The sequence below is a fragment of the Desmodus rotundus genome, chromosome 6, assembly GCF_022682495.2.
Source record: "Desmodus rotundus isolate HL8 chromosome 6, HLdesRot8A.1, whole genome shotgun sequence".
NCBI lineage: Eukaryota > Metazoa > Chordata > Mammalia > Chiroptera > Phyllostomidae > Desmodus > Desmodus rotundus.
The window spans coordinates 56,857,141-56,867,774 of NC_071392.1; the positions used below are offsets into that span (position 1 = coordinate 56,857,141).

The window sequence follows — 10,634 nt, forward strand, 5'->3', positions numbered from 1 at the left end:
CCATTGACATTTAAGGTTATTATCGATAGGCACTTATTCATTGATGATTTTTTGTACCTGTGTTCTTCTCCCTCTCTCTTTCCCTTCCTTTCCTTACAGCAGCCCCTTTAGCATATTTTGCAGAGCTGGTTTGCTGGAGGTATATATTTTAGACTTATATTGTCCGAGAAGCTCTTTAATTGGCCTTCTATGTTGATTGAGAGCCTTGCTGGGTAAAGAAACCATGGTTGCAGGCCTCTGGTTCTCATTACTTGGAATATTTTTTGCCATTCTTTTCTGGCTTGCAGCATTTCTATTGAGAAGTCAGTTGCTAACCTTATTGGGGATCCCTTGTATGTTACTTATCATTTTCCCTACCTGCCTTTAAGATTCTTTCTTTGTCTTGGAATTTTACCATTTTCGTTATGATGTGTCTTGCAGTGGCCCTCTTTGGGGTCCTCTTGATTGGGACTCTCTGTGATTCCTGGATTTGTGTGACTTTTTCTCTCCTCAGATTAGGGAAATTTTCCATCATTACTTTTTCAAACAGGTTTTCTGTCCCTTGGTCTTCCTCTTCTCTTTCAGGTATCCCTATTGTGCAAATATTATTATGTTTCATGTTTTCCTGCATTTCCCTTAACCCCTCTTCATTCTTTCTCAGCCTCTTTTCATTTTCTTGCTTATTCTGGGTGTGTTTTTCTTCCTTGTACCCCAGTTTGCTGATCCAGTCCTTTGCTTCATCGAGACTGCATTTGATTCCTTTTACTGTGTTCTTCAGTTCTGAAACTGTATTCTTCATTTCCTCTTGTCCCTTTATAGTTTCTATTTCCTTTTTCATGTTGATACAGCCTGCAGTGAGTTCATTTTAGTTTCCCTGTCGTTTTTGATAATTCTCTGTGAGCTCATGAAGCTTCTTTTTGACCAATTCCCTGAACTCTGTATCTGATACTTGACTCTCCTCTGTTTCACTTAGCATTCTTTCTGAGGCTTCCTCCTTTCCTTTCATTTGGGGATTGTTTCTTTGTCTTCCCATTGTTTGTGAGACTCTTCCTTTTAGCCTCTTCTTTTTAAATTGCTCTGTTCTGACTCCCTGAGTTTTTGGTGTAAACTTCTGTGATAGAATACCTGTGAGATTTACTGGTACAGTCTCCTAGATTCCCGCTCTTACTGATCTTAGGCTGTGGTTTATGTTGTCTATGTGTATGTCTTTGGTTTTTGGTTCTTTCTGGATCTCTCTTTGGTGGGTCTTTCCCACTAGCTGGTTATCTGAGGGTTAGTCTGACCCCCACCTCTTGTTTTCTGTTGTGCAGGTGGGGGAAGGTTGTGTTGGAGCTGGTTCTTCCGTGTGTACTAGGTTTTGCATCTTTTGTCTTGCTCTTGTTCAGTTGTTTGTTATTAGTAATTTCTTCACTATTTATTTGTATTTTCATGAAGGTCCTGGGTTGACTTAGTGTGACTTCCACTCCCTCCTTCAGTTTCTTCTGTTCTTATCTGTTTGTGTTTCCTTTGTTGGTGGGTTTCCTCTTCCTGGAAGTATCGTGGTGTTCCCAGCTTCTACCCACTCTTTTTTTATGGTAGGCCTCCTCCGGGCTATAGGTGTGCATGCAGAGCCTTCATTGATTTGCACTTTCTCCATTGCCTGTGGTCTCAGTTCCCTCCAATAGGAGGTACGGATACTCCCCAGTGGGTGTGCACAGACTCTGGTGGGTGCGCACACTCCCCGGTCACTGGGCACACTCCCCTGGTTGTTGCCTGTGGTCTCAGCTCCCTCTAAGATGAGGTGCAGACACTCTCCGGTGGTATGCACAGACTCTGGTGGGTTGACACAATCCCCAGTCACTGGGCACACTCCCCGGTCGCTGGGCACACTCCCCCATTTGGTGCCTGTAGTCTCAGCTCCCTCCGAGATGAGGTGCGGACACTCCCTGGAGGGTGCACACAGTCCTTGGACATGTGTCGGGGTTGAGAGGATACTGGAGTTGTTTCTGCTGGGGAATTCCTCAAAGTGCCCCCGAGGGGGTCTTTTTCTTTTTGGGAAGATCCTCCTGATCAATCCTGTGGCTCCCTCCTTACAAGGAAGGGCCTGTCCTCTCACACAGCCCACCTCTCCAGCTACACCAGGGACTGTCTGGGTCAGGGTTGCACACAGCCAAACTTTCAAACCTTCTCACCCAGGGCCACTGGTCTCCATGGGTTTACCACTTCATCGTTATTCCCCTCCCTGTGGCTTCAAGCAATCAGGTCTCCCAGGGTGTTGCTCAGGCATTGTTTGTCAAGGGAGGAGGCTGATAACCAGGCTGTCTCCCAGGAGTCCTGCCGCAGGCCCATCAGGGTCAGGACTGGGGCTTCAACGCCCTGGTACCAGCGCTGGTCCCAGAGACCTTTTTGTCCTGAAGCATCCCCCTTACCTTCTGTTTTTTCACTGTCCTCTATACTTTTTGTTCTCCTAGATTCATAAATGCTGGGGTGCTTCTGACTGTTCGCTTTGTTCCTCAGTAGATTGGATGGGTGTTTCACCCAGTGCAGAAGGAACTTGACTATGCTCCCACGTATCATGCTGCCATCTTCCCCGTCTTTTTTATTGTAATTTTTGTTAAAATTCCTTCTTCTTTTCTTTCCTCTGCTATTTTTTTATTCCTTCTGCCTTCCTTCCTTTCCTTTTCTATTCCTTCTTGCTTCCTTCCTTTTTTATTCTTTTTTTCCCTGCTTTTCCCACAGGTGAGACAATAAAACCTGGAGCTCTGAAAAGACCAGAGTTAGGCCCAAACAGGGGTCATCCTAATAACTGAGACACTGAGACAAATTTCACTTTGCTATTCCAGAGAACATACAAGGTGGTGGCGGTAAACACCAGTACACCTTGTGGAAGAGGAAACCCACCAACAAAGAAACCACCAACAGATCACAACAGAAGAAGGTGAAGAAGGGAGTGGAAGCCACACTAACCTCAATCCAGGACTGATCTGGAAATACAACTAAAAAAGTGCAGAAATTACTCAGAAAAAAACAACTGAACAAGAGTGAGAGAGAAGCCTCAAAACCTTGTATACACAGAAGAATAAGCTTCAACACAAACTCTCCACAATTCCACAACAGAATACAGGATGTGGTGAACAGAGTGACCCTCAATTAACCAGACTGAGGGAAGGACCCATGAAAGAAAGCCCCAACAGCAGTCAAAACACAAGGATATACAGAGAGCCAACAAAAACAACAGCCCAAGACAAGCGAACCCAGGAGATTAAGGACACGGCACCACATAATCCAACTGGCATTCTACCATAGAAGATCATACCATAAACCCAGAGAGTCAAAACAGATCAATTTAGGAAGCAGAGGCAAACAAGAAGAGTCTCGCAAACAATGGGAAGACAAAGAAACAATCCCCAAATGAAAGAAAAGGAGGAAGCCTCAGAAAGAATGCGAAATAAAATAGATGCAAGGCAACTATCAGATACTGAGTTCAAAGCAATGGTATTCACGAAGCTCACTGAGCTCACAGATAACAAGCAGAAACTACAGAGAAAGTACAATGAACTCACTGCAAACTATATCAACATGAAAAAGGAAATAGAAACTATCAACAAGGGCCAAGAGGAAATGAAGAACTCCATTTCTGAACTGAAAAAAAACAGTAGAAGGTTCAAAAGCAGACTTGATGAAGCAGAGGATCGGATCAGCGAACTAGAAGACAAAGTAGAAAAAAACACCCAGAAAGAGCAGGAAAAGGGATAGAGGCTCAGAGAGAATGAAGAGGGGTTCAGGGAAATGCAGGACAACATGAAATGTAATAATACCCATATAATAGGAATATCAGAAGGAAAAGAAGAAGAGCAAGGGACAGAAAACCTGTTTGAAAATTAATGATGGAAAATTTCCCTAATCTGATTAGAAAAAATGTCACTCAAATCCAGGAAACAAAATGAATCCCAAGCAAGAGGAACCCAAAGAGGCCCACTGCAAGACACATGATAATTAAAATAGTAAAATTCCAAGACATACACAGGATCTTAAAAATACCAAGGTTAAAACAGAAAGTAACATACAAGGGAGCCGCAATAAGGTTAGTGACTGACTTCTGGATGGAAACGCTCCAAGCCAGAAAAGAATGGCAAAAAATATTCCAAGTAATGAGAACCAGAGACCTTCAACCAAGGCTACTTTACCGAACAAGTCTCTCAATGAAGATAGAAGGCCAAATAAAGAGCTTCCCGGACAAAAGAAGTCTAAAAGAATACACTTCCCCCAAACCAGCTCTGCAAGAGATGCTAAAGGGACTGCTTTAAGGAAAGGACGGAAAAGAGAAAGAGAGAGGAACACAGGTAAGAAAAAATGGCAATGAATAACTACCCATCAATAATAACCTTTAACATAAATGGATCAAATGCTCCAAGCAAAAGACATAAAATACCTGAATGGATAAGAAAACATGACCCACACATTTGCTGCTTACAAGAGACCAACCTCAGGACAAAAGACCTACACAGACTGAAAGTGAAGGGCTGGAAACAAATCTTCCAAGCAAACAGAAAGGAAAAAAAAAAAAAAAACCCAAGGTAGCAATATTCACATAGACAAAATACACTTCAAAAGAAAGGATACAAAGACAGGCCCAGACGGTCACTTCACAATACTCACAGGAAGAATCCACCAAGAAAACACAAACATTGTAAATACATATGCACCCAAAATAAGAGCACCAATACATAAAGAAAACCCTGGAGGACTTCAAGAAAGATATTGAGAGCAACACAATTAGAGAAGGGGACTTTAACACCCTACTGTCAAAAATGGACAGATCTTCCAAACAAAATATCAACAAGGATATTGTGTCACTTAACAATACCCTACATGATATGGACTTAACTGATATATAGGGAGCTTCATGCCAAAGAAGCAAATTACACATTGTTTAGAAGTGTACATGGAGCATTTTTAAGACAGACCACATGATAGGACACAAAGAAACCCTCAAGAAATTCGACAAAATTGAACATATATCAACTATTTTCTCTGACCACAAGGGACTGAAACTAAAAACCAACCCCAAAGGAAAAAACCAAAACCACTAAAACCCATGGAGACTGAATAGCATGCTATTAAACAATGAATGGGTCAAGAACGAGATTAGGGAAGAAATCAAAAAGTTCCTCAAACAAATGAAAATGAACTCAAAAAATGCCAAAACTCATGGGACCCAGCAAAGGCAGTCCTCAGTGGAAAGTTCATAGCTATACAGGCCTACCTTAAAAAGATAGAAACATTTTCCACAAACAACCTAACACTATACCTACAAGAACTCGAGGAACAGCAACAAAGACAGCCCAGAGCAAGTAGAAAGAAGGAAATAACCAACATCAGAGAAGATATAAATGACATAGAGACTAAAGGCACAATTCTAAGGATCAATGAATCCAGGAGCTGGTTCTTTGAAAAGATAAACAAAATGAACAAGACTTTAAGCAGACTAATCAAGAAAAAAAGAGAGAGGATCCAAATAAACACAATCAGAAATGAAAGAGGAGAGATTACAACTGATACCAGAGAAATACAAAGGATTGTAAGAAATTACTATGAAGAACTGGATGCCAAGAAATTTGAAGACCTAGGTGAAATGTTCACATTTCTAGAAAAATATAATCCTGCAAAACTCAATGAAGAAGAAGTAGAAAACCTGAACAGACCAATAACAGCAGACAAAATTGAAGCAGTCATCAAAAAACTCCCAACACACAAAAGCCCTGGACCAGATGGTTTCACAGGAGAATTCTACAAAGCATTTAAGGAAGAGATAACCCCTATCCTTCACAGACTATTCAAAAAAATTCAAACTGATGGAAGACTCCCAAACTCTTTTTATGAAGCCAGCATCATCCTAATCCCAAAACCAGATAAAGATACAATGAAGAAAGAAGACATCAGGATAATATCTCTGATGAACATAGACGCTAAAATTCCCAACAAAATATCGGAAAACAGCAACCAGCAATACAATAAAAAGATCATACACCATGACCAAGTGGGATTCATCCCAGGGATACAAGGATGGTACAATATTCGCAAATCAATAAATATAATACACCACATAAACAACAGCAAAGACAAAAATCACATGATCATATCAATAGATGCAGAAAAGGCATTTGATAAGATACAGCACCCATTTATGTGAAAAACACTCAGCAAAGTGGGAATAGAAGGAGCATTCCTCAACATAATAAAGGCCATATATGAGAGACCTACAGCCAATATGATATTCAATGGACAAAATCTTACAGCTTTCCCACTAAGATGAGGAACAAGACAAGGATGCCTTCTCTCACCACTCCTATTCAACATAGTATTGGAAGTCCTAGCCACAGCAATCAGACAAGAAAAAGAAATAAAAGGCATCCAAATTGGATAGGAGGAAATGAAACTGTCACTGTTTGCAAATGACACGATAGTGTATATGGAAAATCCTATAGACTCCACCAAAAAATTACTCTACCTAATAAGGGAATTTAGCAAAACAGCTGGATACAAAGTCAATACTCAGAATTCAAAGGCATTCTTGTACACCAACAATGAAACATCAGAAACAGAAATCAGGATAAAAAAATCGTGTTTGATACAGCAACAAGAAAAATAAAGTACCTAGGAATAAACCTAACCAAGGAGGTACAAGACCTGTACTCAGAAAACTACACAACACTGAAGAAAGCAATTAAGGAAGACACAAACAAATGGAAGCATGTACCATGCTCATGGATTGGAAGAATTTATAGATTCAATGCAATCCCTATTAGAGTACCCATGACATATTTCACAGATATAGAACAAAAAATTTCAGAAATTCATATGGAACCATAATGACCCCTTATAGCTGCAGCAATTTTCAGAAACAAGAACAATGCAGGGGGGATCACAATACCTGATATCAAACTGTATTACAAAGCCACTGTAATCAAAACAATCTGGTACTGGCCTAAAAACAGGCACATAGACTGAAGGAAGAGAACATAGACTCCAGAAATAAACCCAAGTGTTTCTGGTCAATTAATATTTGACAAAGGAGGCAGGAGTATAAAATTGAGCAAAAATAGCCTCTTCAACAAATGGTGTTGAGAGATCTGGACAGTTACATGCAAAAAAATGAAACTCGATCACCAACTTACGCCAGACACAAAATATATTCAAGGTGCATAAAAGACTTAAATAAAAGTTGTAACACCATAAAAGTCCTAGAGGAAAACATAGGCAGGAAAATCTCACACATTCCATGCAGCAACATCCTCATAGACATGTCCCCTAAAGCAAGGGACATAAAGGAAAGAATAAACAAATCGGACCTCATCAAAATAAAAAGCTTTGGCATGGCTAAAGAAAATGACATTGAAATACAAAGAGAACCAACAGTATGGGAAAACATATTTGCCAATGATACCTCAGGGAAGGGCCTGATCTCCAAAATATATAAAGAACTCACAGGACTCCACTCCAGGAAGACAAAAAAAACAGTTAAAAAATGGGCAAAGGACTTGAACAGACACTTCTCCAAGAAAGACATACAGAGGGCCCAGAGACATATGAAAAGATGCCCAGCATCACTAGCCATCAGAAGGATGCAAATTAAAACCACATAAACAAATCCACAAACTAATGTTCGAGAGGATGAGGAGAAAAGGGAATGCTAATGCACTGTTGGTGGGAATGCAGACTGGTGCAGCCACTGTTGAAAACAGTATGGAATTTCCTCAGAAAACTAAAAATGGAACTAGAAACTAAAAATTTCCCTTTGACCTAGCAATTCTGCTGTTGTGATTATACCCTAAGAAGCCTGAAACACCAATCCAAAAGAACGTATGCATCCCAATGTTCATAGCAGCACAATTTACAATAGCCAAGTACTGGATGCAACCTAAGTGCCCATCAGCAAATGAGTGGATCAAAACACTATGGTACATTTACACAATGAAATTCTATGCAGCAGAGAGAAAGAAGGAGCTTATACCCTTTGCAACAGCTTGGACGGAACTGGAGATCATTGTGCTAAGTGAAATAAGCCAGGCAGTGAGGGACAAATACCATATGATCTCACCTTTAACTGGAACTTAATCAACAGAATACAAAAGCAAACAAAATATAACCAGAGACATTGAAGTTAAGAACAATCTAACAACCAGAGGCAAGTGGGGAGGGGGTAGTGGATAGAGGGGTCTTCAGGAACTACTATAAAGGGCTCATGGAGAAAATCAAGGGGGAGGGTGGAGGCAGTGGAGGGAGGTGTGTTCGGCTGTGGTGGGGTGGAGGGATAGGGAGAAAATGCGGACAACTGTAACTGAATAACAATAAAAAATTTTTTAAATAACAATAAATAAATAAAATAAAGCTCATACTCACTGTGCTATAACAACTGTAAATCCTGTGTCCCTTCTATAAGCCAATTAGCTTTGCCCATCTGATCCAGGTAGTCCTATGGAACGTACATGACTATTTCTGCTTAAAGTTCATCAATGGCCACTATCTTGAACAGGTGGTTATGAGTATGGCAGAACCAGAATTCCAAACCATTCAGATTTCTACATTTCTTGGGGTGGCTCACATGCTTGCTCAGAAGTTACTATTATCTCCCTCTCTGGCTGTACTCATACTCAATGCTCTACTTCCTCTCAGTATTTATCCTACATCAACATTCTGTAATTTCCCAATTTAGAAAAACTTCTACCTCAGATAATTTCAACTATTGGGTCAACCTTATTTATATTATCTTTAGGGAATTATAAACATTTTTTGTTTCAATATTTTCCTTTTTATTCCCTTTAGGGACCCAATAAAGAACTGCCTGTGGGACACCAGATTGCTAGAATTAAAGGTATTTCTCAATGTTGGTCATGAACAACTGAACTAGAGTTATGGAGATATATATCTATATGCACGCACCTATGCATATATATTCTGTCCTTACTAGACTGTGTTCACATCTTTTCAAATTTAGACTACAATAGTAAGGATAATTTTATTCTACTCTACATGACTAAGAAATCCCTAAATGTCAAGGGCTTAATAACAAGAGTTTATTTCTTATTCTCATCTGACTCTTATATCAAAGTCAGACGTTGCTCTGGTGGCTCTCTATCCAGATGATTTTCAAGTGATGATGCAACAACTAAATCTCTTTCTATTTTGTAATTTTATAATCTTAAAGTCCTTCACTTCCAGCTGAACAGGCAGAAGAGAGTGAATACTGGAAAATACACAGGTACTCAACCACCTGAGAGTAAAAGTAGAACATCATTCAACTCACATCCCCATTGACCATGATCCAGTCACATGGTCCAATTTAACTGCAAGGAAGGTAGAGAAATAAAATCTTCCTATATACTCATGAAGAAGAGATGGATGGGTGAGTATCTTGTCAGTCCTTTCCCTCAAATTGTATAATTTTTGAATTTTCATTCTAGATCCAACCCAGCTAATGTCACACATCCATTCAGTCAGAAAATTTTGTTTCCTCTACCTTCAAAATAATGAAAATGTAACTACTTATCATCACCTCTACTGACATCACAATGGTCCCAGCCTCCATCATAACTTGTCTTGATGATTGCTGTAGGTTCCTTACTGGTTTTGTTGCTTCTACTCTTGCTCCATTACAATCTGTCTTCAAAATAAACCAGAGTAGTTACATTAAATATGGGTCAAAATATTTCTTTTCTTTTCTTTTTTTGGACAGGAAGTAGGATTTATTGGTGGTTGTTAAGGTAGAAGCAGAGACTTATGAGTGCAGAGCCCGCCATTTTTCCAGGGGACCGCGATTAGGGATGTACTTGACCCCATAGCCATCTGGGATGAGCTGCTTTTCAGCCACCATGTCTTCAATTTCATCCGCATTAAACTTAGTAAAGCCCCACTTCTTGGAGATGTGGATCTTCCAGTGGCCAGGGAACTTGAACTTGGCTCTGCATAGTTCTTCAATCACATGCTCCTTGTTCCGCAGTTTGGTGCAGACGGACATAATGACTTGGCCAATGTGGACCCTGGTCACTGTGCCCTGGGGCTTTCCGAAGGCACCTCACATACCTGTCTGGAGCCTGTCAGCCCCAGCACAGGACAACATCTTGTTGATGCAAATGACGTGGAAGGGGTGGAGCCGCACTCGGATGTGAAAGCCATCTTTGCCACAGCTTTTCACCATGTACTTGGCATAAATACAGGCAGGCTCCAGGGCTTCGGAGGAGAGCTGCTCATATTCATCTGACACCATGTGACCACAGAGTGGGAACTCATCCACTTTTGCCTTTTTCCAGCCCAGGTCAAAGATGTGGATCTTGGCATCAGGGACACCTCGGCAGAAGCAAGACTTCGGGTATGGCTTGTTCTTACAAAACCTGTAACACCGGGTGGGGCGGGGGCCCATGGCGACACCAGGATCTTCACTGGCTCGCTGAAGGAAAAGAGGAGTCAAAATGTTTCTTGCCTTATTTCACATAGAGTGAAATGTTCTTCAGAGTAAACATTATTATTGTGGCTTCCAAATTCCTTTACAATCTGCTTCCCCATTATTTCTTCAAACTCACCACTTATTTTTCTCCCATTTCTGTTCAAACACCCCGTATGCTCCCACTTCAGGTCCCTTGTTCTTCCTGTTTCTTCCTTGTGAAATGCATTCCTTT

General features: G+C 40.6%; 1 pseudogene; it reads right to left on the minus strand.

Moving 5' to 3' along the window:
• Window positions 1-9,687: 9,687 nt before the first annotated feature.
• Window positions 9,688-10,378, minus strand: LOC112301678 (large ribosomal subunit protein uL16-like; annotated as a pseudogene).
• Between the last annotated feature and the right edge of the window lie 256 nt (window positions 10,379-10,634).